Here is a 2,415-nt window from a genome sequence, read left to right as displayed (position 1 = left end):
CTTCGCTTAATCCCACCTCCTTAAATCTGTCACCAGTGAATTTCATGTATAAATACGGATGTAACCCTGCCATTCTCCGGAGCACTATCTCAATTCGTTGAGGTTCTGCTTCCCGGCATATGTCGACAGTTTGGTTCAAATAAACTCACAAAAATTCTTTACAGGTTTCAATGGTTTTTTTACGTTAACACTTCAAAAATACAAGACATAATCAACCAAACAACTTCAATTCTGTTCTCTAGATTTCATACGCTGCATACTCAGATCAACATTTCAGTATTATGTCACTTCAAAATACCTAGATATGTCTTTATCATTTGATTCAGTAAACTCCAAGGTCCCAAGTTTCCAGTAGCTCTGGAAAACCATGTTTGAGGCTGGCAAAACAGATTTGGCCTAGGGCTTGACTTTAAAATGACCATAATTTTTTTCTGCTGGGGAAGTCAAGAAGCAACTTGTAGCTATTCAAATGCAAATTACCTACATTGTTTCCTGCTGGTTGCTTGTGTCAAAGTAAAAAAACCCATTGAAACCTGTAAAGAATTTTTGTGAGTTTATTTGAGCCAAACTGTCCACATATGCCGGGAAGCAGAACCTCAAGGAATTGAGATAGTGCTCCGGAGAATGGCAGGGTTACATCCATATTTTTTATACATGAAATTCATTGGTGACAGATTTAAGGAGGTGGGATTAAGCTAAGCGGGGAAACCTCTGGGATAGGATAAAAAGTAAAATGATGGACACATACTTAGGTGGGTGCAGGAAAATTTAACATGATAAATGAAAGAATCTGCTGCATCTGTCCTGGGCCCAGCACACCTGGTTGTGCCCCAGGGGTTCCATAAAAAGGGAAGTCACAAGTTACCCAGATATTCCAAGGATATGTTATCTTAGATGCAAAAAGACAGATAGGCTCTATTACGGTAAAGTGGACCTTGTCAGTGAAGATACTAGCCTAAGGCGTAACTGCCCACCATAACTGCTTTCAGTTTCAGTTTAATTTCAGACCATCCTTTGTGGTTATTTTAGGTCTCTGAGTCTGCTAGGCTGCCACACAGGCCTCTCCTGAGCTTGTCAGGTCAGCATGTGGCCCCTTTCGTCCACACTTGCCAGTGGGAAATTTCAAAATTGGCCAGGAGATCACAGCCACGGAAAAAACTGTTTTCCACTGGCGAAACAAGTTTGGTCTAACCTGGTCCATTTAAATGACAAAGAGCTAAGCTAGTTTCTCCTTGGGCCATTGGACCTTCACAATCAATATATTATTTATTTATATTTTAACAATTTTGAGATTCCAGAGTCAATCATAATTATTTTAAGGCATTTACTTTGGTAAATTACTTTAAGGCATTTACTTTGGTAAATTATCTCTTTGGGAGATAATTTTCTGATTTTCCTGGCGGCTTCAATGTTAACCTTGAAGCCGGTCCTTTATTATTTTAAAAACTACTCTTTATTATGGAAATAACAATCTGGTTGCTAGAACCAGTTTGCATTTTTCTTTTTGGTTCCTTCCACCATCTTTTAGAGGAAAAAAAAACAGTCTGTGGCATTTGTAAAGAGATTTAAAACTTAAAACTATGTAATATCTGAAATCGGATGGTGTGCGCACATTTTTTAAGGTAGCTTCTCTCTTTAAGATAAAGAATTATTGGCAGTTGTTTAGAAATTCCTTTAATCCTTTCTACTTGGTTCAGCCTGATACAGGTAGTTTGAGCCTCCAGCAAAATGAAATATGAAGCCGCTTTCACTTTCGGCCAAGCGCTTGTATCCAGCCTTAAAGGCTGGGCAGCTGTGAGCAAACCTTTCTTATCATCTGAGTCATCCCGCTCACAGTGATGCTTGTCCTGCTCTGCCTCAAACTCTAGCTCCTGCTCATAATTACAAGGTAAATCTTTATCAGGTGGGCTCTTGACTGCAGTCGAAGGAGTGACAGGTGGAGGCCGAGGAGGCACAGAGGGGGGGAAGTGGTATTTTTAGAGATTCTCACCTCTCCACTATAGGCTGTAAAGCCGTGACTACACCCGGCTTAGACATTCTTAAACTCTCCTGTGCTGGATCAAGGCAATCACGAATTAAAGACCATGTAGGAATAGAAATCTTCTCTGGACCTTCTGCTGTGTATCGGTCATGCAACTGCTTTCTGACCATTTCCCACATTTGAAAGTTGACGGTTCCCTCTTCAGGAAACCAAGGGTCAGTTTCATTAACAAAACTTAAGAAATCAAGAATCTGCCTATGCTTAACAGAGCATCCTCAAGCTTTGAGCATAGATTTAAGCATTTGAGAGTAGAGATCTCTTTCCTGAGACTCTGAATTACCCAGGTTTTACACTCAGCTAATACAATTTAAAACAATCCACTCCTTACCTTACTTTTTAAAATCTGCTACACAGCACACTTCTTGGAGCGACCC

This window comes from Myotis brandtii, unplaced genomic scaffold, assembly GCF_000412655.1.
Source record: "Myotis brandtii unplaced genomic scaffold, ASM41265v1 scaffold716, whole genome shotgun sequence".
In the NCBI taxonomy this organism is placed as follows: Eukaryota; Metazoa; Chordata; class Mammalia; order Chiroptera; family Vespertilionidae; genus Myotis; species Myotis brandtii.
Note: the sequence above shows the minus strand (reverse complement) of the source record.